This window comes from Mastomys coucha, unplaced genomic scaffold (assembly GCF_008632895.1).
Source record: "Mastomys coucha isolate ucsf_1 unplaced genomic scaffold, UCSF_Mcou_1 pScaffold22, whole genome shotgun sequence".
Lineage (NCBI taxonomy): Eukaryota > Metazoa > Chordata > Mammalia > Rodentia > Muridae > Mastomys > Mastomys coucha.
In genome coordinates, this window is record NW_022196905.1 from 262,623,524 (window position 1) to 262,641,917 (window position 18,394).

General features: G+C 46.9%; 1 long non-coding RNA gene across 2 annotated transcripts; it reads right to left on the reverse strand.

Moving 5' to 3' along the window:
• Positions 1-953: 953 nt before the first annotated feature.
• LOC116070386 lies at positions 954-14,223 on the reverse strand. Of its 2 annotated transcripts, XR_004110374.1 has the most exons (4): positions 14,059-14,223; positions 12,803-12,958; positions 1,680-1,763; positions 954-1,045 (listed from the first exon to the last, which is right to left on the reverse strand). It is a non-coding gene; the product is annotated as an uncharacterized LOC116070386 (long non-coding RNA). The 2 variants fall into 2 exon arrangements; XR_004110373.1 differs by lacking the exon at positions 954-1,045 and having other exon boundaries at positions 1,327-1,763.
• Positions 14,224-18,394: the final 4,171 nt, after the last annotated feature.

The following is an 18,394-nucleotide window of genomic DNA, read 5'->3' on the forward strand; positions in this document are numbered from 1 at the left end:
CTGGCTTTTCTTCATGGGTTCTGGGGGCGCAACCTCAAGTGCTAATGCTTGCACAGCAAGTGTCCTCCCCTGCTGAGCTGTGCCCAACTGTGCCCAAGCGAGGCCCTGTGCTGCTCAGTCTGATTTGCTAAGTTTCGCTGAGGATTTTGTGGCATCCTAAGACAGGATGTCATTTTATTTTTTCAAGCTGTCTTCACCTGGCTTTGGTTTGGGAGTAGCAGCTGCTTCATAAGTGAGTGAGTTAGGAAAGGCTACCGTAGTGGTTTAGGCCTGGCATTAATTGTTTAAGTGTTAGGTAGGGGTCACCAAGAAAACCCTCTGACTATGCCCTCCTCCCTGTTGGAGGGTCCTTAGATCCTAATTCAATGTCTAAACATGTTATGGGTTTTATTATAACTTTGATTTCATCTCTAAGTAATTTGCACATCTCTAGGGATTTGTCCATTTCATCTGGATTTATCCAATTTATTTGGTTTAGAATTATTCATAGCAGTTCTTTTTTTTATTTTGTTTTGTTGTTGTTGTTGTGTTGTGTTGTTTTGTTTTTTCGAGATGGTGTTTCTCTGTGTAGCCCTGGCTGTCCTGGAACTCACTCTGTAGACCAGGCTGGCCTCGAACTCAGAAATCTGCTTGCCTCTGCCTCCCAAGTGCTGGGATTAAAGGTGGGCATCACCACCTCCCAGCTCATAGAAGTTCTTGAATGCCAATTTCTTCCCCCTCCCTCTCTCCTTCCTTTCCTTCCTTCCTTTCTTCCTGTGAAACAGGGTCTTGTTCTATAGCCCAGGCTTGCCTCAGACTGGATATTTTCATACCTCACCATGCGGTTTACTGGGATTCCAGGTTTCTATCAACACTCTTGTCTCAGACTTTATTCTTTAGCTATTGTGTCTCCTCACCTGCTCGTCAGTATAGGTAATACCTTATTAATTTTGTGGTTGCTTTAATCTAATTACCTCATTGTGTTGGTTCTGTTATGTTCTTTTCCATGTCATTCACCCTCAGCTTCACTGGACCTGCCCTTTGGGTAGCCATCACCTGTGTGGTTCTGTAAAAGGAACAGTTTGATGAGGTGTGTCCAGTCCAGGTGTAGGTGCTGAGGACAACAGAAGGAGAGGCTGAGAGGGAATTCTTCTCTGCTTTTCTTCATCTCTAGGACAATTGCTTCCCAGGAAGGAGCCAGAAAAGTCCCTGCTCAGGACATAAGCAGAGCAGAGTGTGGAAAGGAAGTGAGGCTCAACAAGCCAGACTCCTCATCCTGCTAGCTGTGTGCCTGTGGACCCAACTACATAGCCGCCATGAGCTGATTGTGCTATTGGTTAGAGGGGATTCCATAAGAGCCTTGCTCATTTAATTAGAGCCAGTTGTATATATCTGAGCTGTGACAGGGAGCAAGAACCCTGGTGTAGGGAGGTGTCCTTTCTCAGGCACTACACCACATAGGTCCGTCACAGGAAGCAGAATGACCACGCTGGCATGCTCTGACACCCTGACATGTCACAGAATGTAGTGTTCCTTTCTTTGTTTTCTTCCGGTTCTGCTTGTTCCTGTAGGACTCCCACACACGGCCAGGCTTACACAGACACCACTGTGGAACCTCAGCTACATCCTCAAACTGTCACTCTACAGACTGAGTGACCTCAGGTGCCCTTGTTCCTGGCTGGTGTACAATTCAGACTCACTGCATAGACTGTATCCTCCAGGACTTCTGTGAGAATTGCGCTAGATGCTTTTTCCAGATGCACAAATGCTGAGGAAATGAGACCCTGCAAACCAAAAGGAAAAGAATGCTAGTGTTCTCTGGCCAGCTCCCACCCTGTTCCCTTCCCACAACGGTATGTATGGGAGGGGGCAGTCTGCTTGGCAGAAATGGAGCTTCCTGTCCAATTCTTTATATTCCTCTCTCTGTGTCTCTCTGTCTCTCTCTGTCTCTGTCTCTCTCTCTGTCCCTCTGTCTCTGTCTCACTGTCTCTCTCACTCTCCCTCCCTCCCTCCTCTCTCCCTCCCTTAGTCATTTTTGTTTCTTTTCAGACAGACATCTCACTACATAGCTCTGGCAACATTGGAGCTAACTATGTAGACTTGGCTAGCCATAAACTCAGAGCTCTGCCTGCCTCTGGCTCCTGAGTACTGGGATTAAATGCATGCGCCTCCCCCAGATCCTATCTGATTTTTCTATGCTGTTTCTTTGTTCTTTGCCTTGACCCAATGGCATTTACCTCACTTCTTTAAGAAATCAAAAACCCCAGTCTCATGGAAATGACTTGAGATCATAACTAAAATCCCATAAGTGCACTTTCTTTGTTTTCATTAGCTGTGTGGGAAAGTGAAAAGGGTGCCATACAGAGGAACTAAAAGTTCTGCAGAACACATGGATGAAGCCATACAGATGAACTAATAGTTCTGCATAAACTTGGATGCAGCCATACAGATGAACTAATAGTTCTGCATAAACATGGATGCAGTCATACAGATGAACTAATAGCTCTGTACACACATGGACTCAGCCATACAGATGAACTAATAGTTCTGTACACACGTGGACTCAGCCATGCAGATGAACTAATAGTTCTGTACACACATGGACTCAGCCATACAGATGAACTAATAGTTCTGTACACACATGGACTCAGCCATACAGATGAACTAATAGTTCTGTACACACATGGATTCAGCCATGCAGATGAACTAATAGTTCTGCATAAACATGGACGTAGCCATAAAGATGAACTAATACTTCTGCACACACATGGACTCAGCCATACAGATGAACTAATAGTTCTGTGCACACATGGACTCAGCCGCGATCAAGGGAAGAATCAGCCTGCTTTAAAAGGAACACATTCCTTGTCTGAGGATTATTTTATACCTCATGCTAGCTTGCCTGGTCTGAGGGTATCACTGGGTTACCTCCCAGTTCTATCATAGAGACAAATCCTGCCCACTAAGGCCCTGGATTAGAAACCTGACATTTTGCCTCCTTTTGGAAATAATCATCAGGAAGACCCAAGGAAGACATTCTTTGTAGACTTAAGAATGAACCTCCTAACTATTGCCTTTCATTATCAGTGCTAGAGTTGTGTTCCCTGGCTTCTGTGGGCTGGCTTCCACAGCGAGAGGGAGAAGAAGGTATTCTCTCTTGACCCACAAGCTAATTGTGTGGTAGAGGCTAGTGAGCTGAGGCAATCCCAAGATTCTGGTCTCACCCACCAGGCATGATAACATAGCAGGCATGATGACAGCAGTACACTCTAACTATGAGCCAGACCTTTGGATGGCTTCGTTTTACTTATTAAAAACTGGGAGCTGGGGGCTCAGCGGGTTAGAGCACTGACTGCTCTTCCGAAGGTTCTGAGTTCGGATCCCAGCAACCACATGGTGACTCACAACCACCCGTAATGAGATCTGACGCCCTCTTCTGGTGCATTTGAAGACAGCTACAGTGTATTACACCAGAGCCAGTGGGGGCAGAGTGAGTGGGGCTATCCTGAGTTTAATTTCCAGCAGCCACATGATAGCTCACAGCCATCTGTATAGCTACAGTGTACTCATACACATAGAATAAATAAATCTTTAAAAAAACAAAACTGGAAGCTAGGTGTGATGGCACATGCTTTTAATCCCAGGACCCAAGAGGCAGAGAACCAGGAGGATTTCTGAATTTGAGGCAAGCCAGATCTACATGGTGAGCTCCAAGCTAACCAGGGTCACTTAGTGAGACTCTGTTTTTAAAAAGGGGTCAGGAAAGAAATCACCTAACATCTATCACAGGTCTTATATTCTCTCTATTTTATTTGGGTCTCACGTAGCTAAGGCTGGCATTAAACCCTCCCTCTCCCTCTCTCTTTTCTAAGTACTTGGATTACAGGTGTGTTTCACCACATTCTCAGTTTTGAGACTAGCAATCACTCAGTTCTTCTCACCATCAGTCGTCTACTTTCCATTCTCTATCTCTTTTTTTCCAAAAACCCAACCAACCAAAACAAAGCAAAGCCAAATAAATGAATAGAACCCTCCTTTGTTGTTGAAATAGTATTCCTATGTCCCCCAACCTGGTTTTTATTGAATATTAAGTAAAATTTTCACTGCCACATTATATGCAAGAACATTGTGGTTTGAATATGCTCGGCCCGTAGGGAGTGATACTGTTAGGAGGTGTGGCCTGGTTGGAAGAAGTGTGTCACTGTGGGGGTGGGCTTTGAAGCTCACCCAGTGAGGAAGAGTTAGTCTGCTCCTTGGCTTCCTTTGGATGAAGATGTAGATGTGCTCCTTCTGCACCATGCCTGCCTGGGCACTGCCATGGTCCCTCCTTGATAATGTACTGAACCTCTGAACCTGTAAGCCAGCCCTAATTAAATGTTGACCTTTCCAAGAGTTGCCTTGGTCATGGTGTCTGTTCACAGCAATAACACCCTGACTAAGACAAATGTGCTATTCCTATCTCGACAATAAGAAAATTCCAGACCATCTTGAAATGTTCAGCTTTGGGACACTAGCTAAGAATGATACAGCCAATTAAAGGATTCTAACATAGTTCTAAGGAGCACCAGCAAAGGGCTGCTAAACTACACGCGGAACTCCTAAGTTGTCTTGCTTGAAGAGATCAATAACTTATAAGACAGAAGAAACTCAGCTTTAAGGCCACAGGGGTAGTAAATAAGGGGAGACAAAGCCAACACCCAAAGTGAGTATGTATATTAGTTATTATACGATAAACAGTAATCTTGGTCATTGCAACTTCTTCTTGGTAACTGCCATCTGTGGTGTTATTTTTAAAAAACCTAGAAAAAGAAGAGTCTGCAAACAAAAGGCTTATCCATACTTAAATGGAACTATCCAGTGTGAGAGAAAAAGATGCTGAATGTAGCAGTGAAGTTATAGTTACAGCAACGGTAAAATCTATGGCAGCACTGAGGTCATCTGCTGTGGTCCTCCCTAGACGACCTAGAATAGTCCACAGGACAACACTCCCTGCTTGGGTTGGCAAGCAGGTAAAGTGGACAACCTGATTTAGATCCCCAGAACCCACATAAAAGTCGAGGGGAAGGTGGGGACAGAGTAAAGGTAGGAGGAGACTGCATACCCACACACTCTCTCTCACATCTCATTTTCAAAGTATGCAGTAGTCAGGGCCTAAAAAGTGTTAATTGAATTGAGACATGGAAATTTGAGTGACCCATCTATGTCCCCAAATGATGGACTCAATTCTGATGGCCTGGACCTCCTCGTTTTTCCTAACTTTTTCTTTTTTTTTTTCCAAGACAGGGTTTCTCTGTGTGGCCCTGGCTGTCCTGGAACTCACTCTGTAGACCAGGCTGGCCTCGAACTCAGAGATCCGCCTGCCTCTGCCTCCCAGGTGCTGGGATTAAAAGCATGCACCATCACTGCCCAGCTATTTTTTTTTCCCCTTGTTGGTTTTATTTCTTGTTTTTCTAACTTCCAAATTCTTCTGGATGAGCATGGGCAAAAAATAATTCTTTGGTACATGAATGAATAATTGAGTCTCTTGTTCATTTCAAAATTCCTCTCATCAATTCATCCTCATGTCTGTGTGTCTATTTACCCATTCACCTACCTGACAACCTTTTTATCTACCCAACTACACACGCACACACACACACACACACACACACACACCCCTACCTACACACACACTTCACATCATTAATTTTTTAATTCCTTCTTGCTTGACCTCTGGTCACTTTTTCAACCAGCTGACTGGAAAGTGTCCTGAGCGATGTATATGGCAGAACATTTCCCTCTGAACATGTACAAGCGCAGAGCCCTCTGCCTGCTTGCTCCTTGGTCTTATGCAGTAAGTCTTCTGGTCTCCTGTCCCTCTAGGACCTGCAGCTTCCCTGGGAGGCCCTGACAGAACCCCTTGTAAGCTGTGTTTTCACATCAACTTGAGAGGAATTTCAAGGCCATAACCACAGATACAAAGAGAAAGGTACATTGGGAAACTGAACAGCAATTTGGAAATAGCACAAATAAAAATGACTGTATTTGCAAACAGCCAGGTCAGCTCAAGGCAGCTGTTGGTGAAGATAATTACAAGCCTCCAGCATTGTCTCTAGTCCTGAGGTCCACACACACGCAGGCAGAGGCCTCTCGTTTACCCAGCATGTTCTGGGTTTTCTCATTAAAACCCACATGCCTCACCCTGCCAAGCAAAAGCCATAGTCATTTCTATTTTCAGTGCCTCTGGGTTGCTGGCTGGCATCTCTCAGGATAGCTCCTCACATTCATCAGGCTCTGATATGCTTCTGAGCAAAGGAAGCAACTGAACAGAAACAGATGTCAGCGTCCTGGGGCATAGTGGTCGCTCCCTCTGATATGTTTCCAAGTCTGCCTTTGCGCTGCCAGCCAGGAGCAGTGCTGAATGACAAGCGAGGTTGCCAGCTAAAGAAGCAGAACCAGGAGCCGGGGTGGGGAAGGAAAGGAATCATTAATTAGTGGCTCCAGAAGGGAAATGAGCTCTCAACTCACATCAGCTTCTGAACTCAAGTGGGGTTAATTGTTTTCCATGCCAGCCACACGGCCACTTGCTTCTCGGGAGATGGACACGAATGAGTCTTAATTAGCCAGCCTGACTTGCTCTGTTCATTAGCTACAAACAGGACATCACCTGGCTCGCCCCTGGTGCTACTGATGCTGTGGGGCAGATGAGAACACATGCATACACACACACACACACACACAAACTCATACAGAGCCATACACAGAACCCATTACAACTTCCTATGCAGGAAGAAACAATGCAACTAGATATCCTACCATGGAGACAAGGCACTGACATGACCACCTCATACATCTGAAGTATGCAGAAGGCAGGCCTGCGGGGAAGCCTTGGGCTTGTTGCTGGGATGGCTTCTGAGGAGATGGCGTGTAGATGGCATTCTAGGTTCTTGACCTCTGTGGCTTTAGGGAATATCACACCTTCAGTCCAGGTTGCTGTAACCTCTCCATCTCGACAACTGTGAACTGTCTGTATCGCACTGAGTCCCACAGCTCAGTAAGCAGAGAGCCCATAGCTACTCTTCTCTATAGAACCATAAAGGGATTACCCCCAGTTTTCCTGAGAGCCCATGGGTGGAGTCTACTCTAGTTTCAGCTAAGATGAATCCTGCATAATGGTATATTTGTAAGAACCTGACTCTGGGTGGCAGGACAGAGCTCAGATGCCACCAAAGTCTTCTCAACCACAGACCCACTCCTGTATTCTTATCTACATAATATTGGCCTTAGGATACCTGGTCCCCATTATGCCTGTTGGCTTCCTAGAGCCTTGGCTTACCCTAAGTCCACCCTGAGCTGCCAGCAGCTCACAATGTCTGAAGGGTTTCTTGCTGAGCACCCAGAGTCAACTAGAAAACAAAAACACAGCCACAGTTTATCCCATTTCCTGCTCTGCCAGGTCCAGAACAAGGGACAGCTAGCTGATATATCCTTTCTGGTTACATGTTGCACCACCCCGAGTTTTTCTGATACTTAGTAACCCCCTACCCTCCACCTCACACTAGGGACTCATGCTGTAGAGGGGACTGGGAAACACTGGACAGAGGTATGGATGGCTCAGATGGAATTTCTGTCCTACCTAGGGACTGATGTCAGGCAGCCACAGGAAACAGTATAACAAGTGTGTTGCTTTCCATCTGGCTCACATTCCTAATCCCTTCTGTGGGCACCCATTCCCCATCCCCTCCTACTCCGGAGTAATTTTTATCCTGAACAGTGCCATTGAGTCTCAGCAGTGTTTGGGCACAGTGGCTTTTTCTGGTGAGTCTTTATGATGTTTTGGTCCCAGAGACTCCTGGGTTGGTCTTGGAGAGGCAATGGCATCTCATAACTCTTTCACGTCTGCAGCCAGCTGCGTTTGAGCCTTAGTACGAGCTGATTTTTGTAGATCTGCCAACACCCAGCAGATAGAAGACAGTCTAGTTCCAGTTCCTATCCAACCTCCCTAAGTGTCCCATGAGTGCTTTAACCACAGCTAGTGCTCAGGAACACAGGAAGCCTAGAGGGTTCTGTAAGACTATGGAGTCCCATTTTTATACAGTTAGGCTGCTGGCTTCATGTTTTGGGGGGTTGCCGTGGAGGCCCTGAGTTTTACCTCAGTCTCAAACCGTCCCCCTCATGGGCTTGTTTCCAGGGCTTCTCTTGCCAAAGGGCTCGGATGGGACAGGCATATGCAGCTAGCCTTGGCATGCACAGGCACACATATTCGATGTACATCAACATAGAGTCATTCACATGGCCAGAAGGCTCTCCTGACTTCTTAGGAAAAGTCCCAAAGATGCAAGACCAAGGCCATTGGTGCAAACCCTTGCCTCTCCCCATCTTTTCTACTAACTAACTGGTGGTGAGGACTCAAGCAAGTCAATTAACCTTCCTTCCTTCTGCTCCTTGATCTTCTAAGTTGAAAAAGAACAACTGATTCTGCTCCTCCGGATTTGAGGGGTGCAGAGAGATTAGCCCTGACCTCACAAAGCTCGCTATCATTAGGATGCCGTGGACCATCAGTGCTGTGGTATTTATAAACTCATGAGTGATCATGCATGAGCTCTCTACTCCACGCCTACCTCAGGTCCAGATTCTGCTGCTGTGGGGCGAGGTACTTACAAACCTCCACAGTGGAAATGTGTTAGGCCTCAACATTTCAAGGTTCGGTAGATTCTCTGCAAATAGCGTTGGTTTGGTGGGGGCAAGTGAAGACACCCCAGCAGTGCTCACTGACTGGTGAAATGTCAAAGGACTGGGTGGCATTTGGGTGTTAAAACTAAATCCAGCTTTCAAGGTGCAGGGAGTGGGCGGGAGAAAGAACTAACATTTAATGAGTGCCAAGTCCTGTGACAACTTTTCATCCAACATGAACAGAACCAGCATAGTGGTCTGTTAGAGCCTGTCATTCAGCCAATCAAGAGGCAGAGGCCAGAGGAATGCAAGTTCAAGGTTAGCCTGGGCAACTTAGTGAGACCCTGTGGGGCAGTGGGCTGTTCTGACAGCCTGGGTCTAGTTGAGCTGCCACCTCAGAACCCCAGAGCACCCACTGAGCAGAGAAAATTTGTTCACAAGGGACGTAGGCAGTTGGTGGTAGCTCCTGAGACCATGGCTCAGATTTCAGCCCAAACCCCCCACAATGGCTCCAGCAGGAGAGGTGTGTAATATTGGTCAAGCCCTCTTACATGCAAATAAAGATTCTCATCCCAAACCAATGAGAGATAACTGCTGCCGAAATCTGAATGACCTCCCAAACTATATATATATATATGTATGTGTTTATATATGTATATATACGTATGTACGTATGTATGTACATATGTATGTGTGTATACACACACACACACACACACACACACACACACACACACATATATATATATATATATATATATATGAGTGCCAAGTCCTGTGACAACTTTTCATCCAACATGAACAGAACCAGCATAGTGGTCTGTTAGAACCTGTCATTCAACCAATCAAGAGGCAGAGGCCAGAGGAATGCAAGTTCAAGGTTTTATATATATATACACATATATATATATATATATGTATATTTGTATATATATCCAGGTAGATATATATCCAGGGAAGTAAAGTGTGTGAAAGATCTACTCCATTGTCTGAACCTTTTGTTCTAAGAGCTGTAACACTTGGGAAGAGGTCTGCTCTCCCAAAATGCAGCCTGAAGCTGCGCTGCGCTCTTCACTGACTAGTCGACCTGTCGGCCCAGGCCAACCCAACTCAGTGCAGGGTAGTGTGCTGGAGAAACGGAGCAGCCTGGAAGACATGGCAGAGATGGCTCCGCCCGTGCTCCCTCCATTCCCTTCACAAGGGCTCCTGCACCAAGCTGGGCCAGAGATCTCCATGGGAAGCCTCTGGCATTCAGGCTCACAAGACCCCATTTCAAAACACAAAAAGAGGACAGACAGTGGCTAAATGGAAAGGGTTCTCACCTATTGTGTTTGAGGCCTTGGCTCAATCCTCAGCACCATGAAAATGCAATACAATACCTGTTGACTGAAGGAGAGGCTCACTTAGCCCCATACTCACCCTAAAGCATATCAGCATTATACTTTACCCATGAGTGCCAATCTACCAATAGACTAAGGTCCCATCTCAGAGGATGAGCCCTCCCCCACCCCCGACTGGAATTCCAAACCCTCCTACTTTTTGTGGGCCACATATGCAATCCATCATTTGAACCAATATTTTAGCTTGGCATTCCTTGAAGTGGAGCAAGAGTTTGAAGGCCCCTGGATAGTTGCAAGAGCCCTCAGCACTTCTCCACCCTCTCCTTGCTGTCTCAGGCTCTCCCAGTCTGACGGTGATTTATCTTAACAACCAAGCTTCATGGCATCTTCTCACAGCCTTCCCCATACTCTTTCATAAAAACAACACTGGATGTTCTTTTCTTTCCATTCATGATTCACGGACGTGCATAATGTTTAATTAAATTACAACCAAAGGACTTGAGATACAGCTGAATTGGTAAAGCGCTTGCCTAGCATGCTTGAAGCCCTGCATTTGACCCCGGTACTGCATAAAGAAGGCAGGTTAGCACACACCTGTAATCCCAGCATTCGGGGGATGGAGGCAGGAGGATACGAATTCAAGGTAGGACTGGCTACATTGCATGTTTGAGGCAAGCCTAGGCTACATAAGACCCTGTCTCAAGAAAAAAAAAATACGATTAGCATGACGATCTTTTATTTCCTTGTGTATGTTTGTGTATAGTATGAATATGCCACAGCATGTGTGTGAAGGTCAAAGGACAAATTGCAGGAGTCAGTTCTCTCTTTCTATCTTGTGGGACCTGGGATCAAGGCAGTCTTGGTAACAGGCTGTCTGAGTGTATAGCTCCTTGGCATGTGAGGGCAGCCGAAGCTGATAACCTTGGCGGGAAGAATGAGGGGCTCAGCCAAGGTGGCATGCCAGAGCTTTGCTTCTGATTGGTTCTCTCACTGAACCACATGAAGACTCTATGTGTTTACTTCTATTTATTTTATAGGTCCAGAGTGGCAGGGGATGTCGCACAGCATCACGCAACTAGCAAGCAGCTGACTCAGAGTTTTCATCTAGCTGTTTAGGGGCCATACACAGACTTACCCAGGGCGTTATTTTAGAGACTATTTTCTTCATCTGTCTCATTAAGTAAATATTTAATAATAATAAAATTTAAGAAAAACCATATAACTTTATAAAAAAGGATGGGGTCTCAAGGTCTCATGTAGCTCACGGTGACCTTGAATTATAGCCAAGAATGACCTTGAACTTCTGATTCTCCTGCCTCTACCTCCTGGGAGCTACAGTTGTAGGCATGTGCCTTCAGGCTCAGTGTGTGTGGTGCTTGGAACTGCACCCAGCACTTTGTGAATGGCAGGCAAGCACGCTGCCTTGCATGCCACGCCCGGTCATTTCAGTTTTCATTGTAGTGGAGAAGCAGAGAAACAAGGTGCTTGCTTGTTCATTTTCCTGAGACAGGGATTCACTCTGCAGCCTGAGATAGCCCAAGGCTTTCTGTAGCGTAGGCTGGCCTCAAACTTGAGGCCGTCTTTCTGCCTCAGCCTCTCAAATATGAAACCCCACACTGGCTTTGATAATTTTTCCAAGATGGTTTACTGGGGATTCATGTTCTCTGCTGGTCAAGAGGTTTGCTCCCGATCCTTATATATGAACACACTTTCCCATGATTATTTACTGCTGTGAAATTCTAGGATGTAGATATATTGTTCAGCTGAAACAAAACTAAAAAAAAAAAAGTAAAGAAAGCCAAATGTAGTAGCACGTGTCTGTGACCCCAGCACTAGAGAGACTGAAGCAGGAGGAGTCCGTGGCTACCCTGGACTACATAGTGAGACCTTGTCTTAAAAATTTAGAAAAGAGGGCTGGAGAGACAGCTCAACGGTTAAGAGCGCCGACTGCTCTTCTGAAGGTCATGAGTTTGGATCCCAGCAACCACATGGTGGCTCACAACCACCTATAATGATATCTGATGCCCTCTTCTGGGGTGACTGAAGACAGCTACAATGTACTTACATATAATAAATAAATCTTTAAAAAAAAAATTAGAAAAGAAATGAATTCTCTTCTCTTGTATTTTGTGAAGGGATGAGTGCCAGAGTTGGTCTCAGACTCGCCCATCCCACAGTCTGAGGGCCAACGATGGCATGGACCCTGCAGAGAGGCAGGAAAAAGGTTAAGTGTGCCTTCCGAGCCAGCGTTGGCAGGCCCGCAGCCAGCTCCCTCTGGGTTGCCAGCTGAGCAAACCTCTGGGGCTCCTTGTGCAGGAGCCACTTTGAAGCATAAGCTGTCACCTAGCACTTGAGGGACACTGCCCACTGCCCACCAAATGTCCTGGTGAGGTACCGCAGCGAATGGCTGGGCTTGGCAAGGTCACCCAGAAGTCTTGTAAGAAACGATCTACTCAGGTTTCAAAGGCGCATGAGGGCTGGCTGTCAGAAAATGCCACTGTTGCTGAGACCTCTTGAGGTCTTTGCCTGAGGAAACAGCTACGAAGAAAAACACTGCAATTTATGCCAAGAGGGCTGTGGCAACCTTGTCCCTGTGAGAGAAAACCGGAAATAGCTCAGCTTAACAATAGATGCAACGTTAAGCACATGAATGCCTGTAATATGGCATATTACCTACCCACAGGTGACAAGCCCTGGCAAATATGAGCATTCTTTGGATTCAGGTAACACTCAACCTGGTTTTGTTAACACCCTCTGCTCAGTGGGACGCTGACATGAAATGGTGCTGTGTTTTTCTGATCTCGGGTCTCCCGCCAGCCCCCTTTCTTTACCTTGGAAATGTTTCTGGCAGATCTGAGGTTTCCAGTTGCTTTCATTTAAGCTCCAGGTTCATGCCTGCTTCTGAGCTCAGGGCCTCTCTGGGGAGGGTGCAGCTGTTCTTCGCTGCCTCTTGGTCTGGTGCCTTAAGGTATGAGGAGTCTGTGAATCTGAGGATTGATATTCTCTGAAGCCCATCTGTGATGGTTTGTATATGCTTGGGCCAGGGAGTGGCACTCACTATTTAAAGGTGTGTTGGAGTAGGTGTGTCACTGTGGGCGTGGACTTTAAGACCCTCATCCTAGCTGCCTGGATGCCAGTATTCTGCTAGCAGCCTTCAGATGAAGATGTAGAACTCTCAGCTCTTCCTGAACCATGCCTGCCTGATGCTGCCATGTCCCTGCCTTGATGATAATGGACTGAACCTCTGAACCTGTAAGCCAACCCCAATTAAATGTTGTCCTTTATAAAACTTGCCTTGGTTGTGGTGTCTGTTCACAGCAGTAAAACCCCAACTAAACCATCCATTGTTAAAGACTAGTTTCTGTGGTGATGGAGATGGGAGGCAGAGAGACCAAGACAGCGTTCTACCAGGAGAGTGCCCATTTGGCCATTTCTGTCCCGTTTCCCTGTCCTCTGAGATCCTTTTCTATGGGTGCACCAGGACCAAGCCACCCTTCCTGATCCTGTTTTCTCCAGATTAGACATCAGAGCCTTTAGTTGACAGCATCCATGGTCCTTGGGTCTCCCCACCTTCACCTGAACTACATTCTAGAAATTTCCTTCAGGAGGGTGACAGTATGTCAAGCCCATAGGCCTTTGTTTGAGGGTAGGATGGGACAAAGATAAAACAATGGACTAGCTGGGCTGAGCACAGGCATGCAGAAGGTGCTGCTCCTCTGCAAATGTCTAAGCCCTGGAGGAAGAAGAGCTCAGAGTACTACCACCTCAGCTAGTGACAACAGAGCAGAGCAAGGCAGGGAAACAACCGGCTTGTGTCATTTGATGATGCGATAGAGTTTTTACTCCGGCAGAAAGCAACTCTGATGGGAGGAGATAGGTTCTGAAGACAGAAGATGCAGACTCAACAGAGAGAACCGACCTGTGGCGGTGGGGGTGGGGGGTGGAGGACGGGTATGTCCCTCCATCTCAGCATCTTAGTCAGCCCTGCCTCTGAGCTGGGATATTCTCAGTTATCAGAGTCATATTCTCAAATAGGACCGCCCAGTTAAGGAGTAGGCCATGACATGAGAAGCAAAAAGACCCATACTTTGCAGAGAGGCAAACTGTCTCCTCCCTCCAGGGTTATTGAGCTGCTCTTCTCTCTCTGAATCACAGCAGGTTCTTCTGAATTGGCTTCCCATGAAGCATAGGATGAGGTCCACAGGAAACCAGCATCATGGCCGGATCTACAGGGAGTACTGCCCACTCTGCCCTCTCTTGGACAGCATTGTGCATACCCGCAGATCAGAATGCCCAGAAGCTTCTGATGTTCCACATTGGATTGTTAATGGAGTTCTCTATTTAAATTCCAGCCAAGGGCACCCCAAGGGGTGTGCTGGAACACTTCCAAGAAATGCAAATAAATACCAATAGGGAGAGGGCTAGATTCATTATTGCCCAGTTACAGTGCCAGGCTTGGTCCTCACCAGGAGATACTGTACCACCTACCGAGAGAACTAAACTATAAGAAATGTTGATAATACAGCTGGTGTTGGGAACCAGGCAGAGCCTGGGCTCTCCCAAGTTGCTGGTGGGAATGCAAAAGGATCCAGCCATCTGGAAGACAGTTTGGTGGTGTCTCAAAAACATTCCATACACATTACCGGATCACCTGGCAAATCTATATCAAGGTATCTTTTTGTTGTTGATACAAAAAAAAAAAAAAATGAGAGTTTGAAGTCACACAAAAACTGACCCATAACTGTCTGTGGCAATTTTACTTATAATTGCCAAGAATTTGCAGGCTGTTTGATGCTGTTGTATGCTGGATCATAACTGCCCTGGTGTTGCTTCCCTTTCTCGTAGGAAAGCTATAAGGTGTGCTCAACTAGGAGTTGTTGAACGCAAGTGTGCAAAAATACATGGGAAAGTTAACTCGGAGGCCCAGTGATGCAAGGCACCTTGGGTCTGGGAAGATGGCTCTGTTGAAGTGCTTGCCATAGCACGAAGGCTTGACCTTGCTCTCCAGCATCCATGAGGAAAGCTAGGCACAGTACTTCAGGTGCTGGGGAGGTGAAGACACGAGGATCCCTGAGGGTCTCAGGCCAGCAAGTCAATTGTGAGCTCCAGATTTAGTGAGACTCCATCTCAAAAATAAGGGAGGAAACAGTTGAAGATACCCTACGTCCACACACAGGCACACACACAAACAGATAATCTAGGCATGAAATACCTGGAGGGGCGTGGATGAAAAAAACTTAACAGTCTCTCTCGTGTTGGTCTACTTCCCGTCCAGTTCTGAAGGTTTTAAATTTTCATTACATCCACTCAGGAAGTTCCCTGAAATGCTTTGCTCTGGTTCTTGGAGGCAGATCATTTCTGGGTTTTTCTTTAGTATGTCTTAGCAGATCCTTCTTGGTCCTTAGATGGGGTTGTGTGGGAGGGTGCCTCCTACCAGTTTCCTTCCAAACAGCCCAGTTACCTGTGACAGATGGACACACGGCACAGATGGACACACAGCAATAGAGCTGAAGCTGCAGAATAATAAAAGCTCATGAAAAATAAATGCCGCCTGAGAAGCAGGCTTCTTCAGAGCTGCCCTCTCCTGCACACCAGCCCGACAATTTGCAAATGGCAGTCCCTCCCCACCCCCCCACGCACCCTCCCTGGCAGTTCCTCTTAATTTCCTATTAGGGGCATCCTTTCTCTCTTTCTGAACATGCGGCATGAAGGGTTCACTATACACAAGAGGGAGAGGAGATCTGCAGACATGGAGTGCCCCTTGGATGTTAACTTCTGTAGGAGCTTGTACTGGCTGGTTTTATGTGTCAACTTGACACAGGCTGGAGTTATCACAGAGAAGGGAGCTTCAGTTGGGGAAGTGCCTCCATGAGACCCAGCTGTGGGGCATTTTCTCAATTAGTGATCAAGGGGGTAGGGCCCCTTGTGGGTGGTGCCATCCCTGGGCTGGAAGTCTTAGGTTCTATAAGAGAGCAGGCTGAGCAGGCCAGGGGAAGCAAGCCAGTAAGGAACATCCCTCCATGGCCTCTGTGTCAGCTCCTGCTTCCTGACCTGCTTGGGTTCCAGTCCTGACTTCCTTTGGTGATGAACTGCAATGTGGAAGTAAGCTAAATAAACCCTTTCCTCCCCAACTTGCTTCTTGGTCATGATGTTTGTGCAGGAATGGAAACCCTGACTAAGACAGAGCTAAACTATTAGAAGGTCGGCAGGACCGCAGGAAGGGTTTAGACCACAGCCTCTACTGTTCTCTTCTCAAGGAGCAAGAGTTCCTGCCTGGAAAGAATTACTTTCCACTGATTGATCTGCTACAGGGCTATTTAACCAATAAGAACTTCCATGACTGGAGAAGTTGGGATGTTTCATGTTCAGAGCCTAATTCCAACTTATTTTGAGCTATCTTAGCCCCGTAAGCAGCCATTCCTTGCCTATTTGTGTGACATCTTGGAATGTTATCAGATTAGTAGATGTCTAGCTTCCCCCAACCAGAGGGCTGAATTTGTTCTCAGACAGCATCTGAGGCCACAGCAGAGATCTTCCAGCTTGGCTTAGCCAGCTCATCTAAAGTTCCCACCAATGGATTTAAAAAGAGTATTAATTTATGACTTTTCTATGTTGACACAAGGTCTTGCTATATGGCTCAGGATGGGCTTTGAACTTGAAGCAATCCTCCTGTGTCTACCTCCTGAGTGCTAGGATGACAGACGTGTGCCACCATTATTTGGCTTAGCATCCTCATTTAAACCCCAAGGACAAAGACAAAGGACAAATTTTGTCGCCACCAGCTAAAGAATAGTAATGAAAACGTGGTGCTCCCTGCCTAGTGGATTCATGCCACTTACAGCCATTTTCCCACATTCTGCGGCAGCACTGTTTACCACTTAGGATCCTGCAGGGGGAACCGGGGGACAGAACAGCAGTCAGAAGGAATACAGTTCCCGGCTTTGTAAGACATGGAGACAGGGCTTGCACTGGGCAGCCAAGGTTACATCCTACGGGGAGAGGAGGGTGGGAGGTGGCCAGCCTTCCCAGGATGGAAGCAAACGAGAGGTGGTTTCAGGGACCATGTGGCTCCTGTAGACAAGGAGACTGGCTCCTGTGAGCCTGTAGATCCAGCTGTGTTTGTTGCCTTTCCCAGTTAGTGGTATGGAATCCAGATGTTTTGCCACTTGCTCAAGAAACCTGGGACCTCTCTTTCCCAAGCAGAGTGAAGAGTGAGTATTTAGCCCTGGAGCAGGCCTGGGAAGCATGGCAGAAAGGATTGAGATGTCAGAGCCAGCGCTGTTGGATTTAAGTCCTAGCCTTGTGATCTTCTGTTCAGGATCGCACTCCAGTCTCTCTTGCCAAACAGACGTGGATAAAATTATGACCTTGCCAACAGCAAGGACACGTGTGGGCTTGCCCTTGCATCTTCCCATAGCTCACACAGTCACCCTTCTCAGGTTTACTGCATCGATAGTTAGTGTCCTGCAGCTCAGGACTAATGCTATCACATCTGTGGAGCCCCAGGGCTTGCCCTCTGCCTGCCTGGCTTGTGTGGGAAGTGCTGCCAGTGAGGGCAAAGACAATTTCCTTCACATGAAACCACCCCCAAGGTGCCTGGTGATAATTACTCTGCTGCCCACCACAGCACGAAGTCTTGAGGCTCAGAGGCACAGTGAGGTGTGCAGGAGTCTACCGCAGCAGTGTGTGCAGGGGCCAGGCTTGCCTCCTTGACTTGGTGAGTCTTTTCCATCAGTTGGAGTTTTGAGCACGAAGTCGCTGAGATGATGATGAGAGAGAGAGTGGGTTATGCTGCAGTAATTGGAATGTGGGCACAGCTGTGGCCTCTGAATCACGAAATGTGTGATTGCTTCATTGGGGCTGCTGCTTTGGGAAGCGTTAAGTACCTGACTGGGACTGCCTGGCTGCAGCTGCTAAGAGCTACTGAGCTCCCCCCTCCCCCGCCCCCAGGGGGTTGGAGAGGGGGCTCTCACCTTTCCAGATGTCTACAGGCCAGGCCACTGGAATGCCTGCTGTAGGGAAACTTGTCTTCCTCCAAGACCTGGCCTGCAGGGGCCACCAAAGGGTTCTCTGCCCCACCCCAGTGTGTCTCAGGTGTTAACAGAGGGCTTCTTGAGTCCTGATTTTTTTTTTTTTAATTTTTAAATTTTTAATTTTTTAATTTATTTTTTATTGTTTTATTTTTTGCCCTGCTTGCATGCTCACCAGTCTCTGCAAAAGATAAGATGTACTGGAGAGGCGACCAGGGCACTCTTATGAGCAGAAGAGCGGTGCTAGGCACCATGTATACATGGGGTTTAAGAAGGAAGAGGAACCTCTCCCAGAGCCTAGTCACTCAACAAGAGACTAAGCAGATCTCTCTCTCTCTTTCTCTCTCTCTCTCTCTTTCTCTCTCTCTCTCTCTCTCTCTCTCTCACACACAC